This window comes from Merops nubicus, unplaced genomic scaffold, assembly GCF_000691845.1.
Source record: "Merops nubicus isolate BGI_N331 unplaced genomic scaffold, ASM69184v1 scaffold40667, whole genome shotgun sequence".
Taxonomy (NCBI): Eukaryota; Metazoa; Chordata; class Aves; order Coraciiformes; family Meropidae; genus Merops; species Merops nubicus.
Genome location: NW_008622995.1, coordinates 509 through 714, shown reverse-complemented (window position 1 = coordinate 714; position 206 = coordinate 509). Strand labels below are relative to the sequence as shown.

Genomic DNA, 206 nt, shown 5'->3' with positions numbered 1-206 from the left:
GAGAGTTCTGGCTCTGGACCCAGGGGTGGTCCTGGTCCCATATCTGCTGGCGGTTCTGGCTCTGCACCCATGGGTGGTCCTGGTCCCATATCTGGTGAGGGTTCTGGCTCTGCACCCATCAATTGTCCTAACCCCATATCTCCCAGCAGTCCAGGCTCTGCACCCATTGGTGGTTCCAGCCCCATATCTGCAGGGAGACCCAGCCC

At 60.2% G+C, this 206-nt stretch overlaps 1 protein-coding gene across 1 annotated transcript in view; it reads right to left on the bottom strand.

Annotated features, from left to right (window-relative positions):
• LOC103777407 (alkaline phosphatase, tissue-nonspecific isozyme-like) overlaps window positions 1–206 on the bottom strand; it is a gene marked incomplete at both ends in the record, with an annotated part of 2,770 nt that overhangs the window by 2,079 nt on the left and 485 nt on the right. The gene's annotated exons all lie outside the window — the stretch shown is intronic.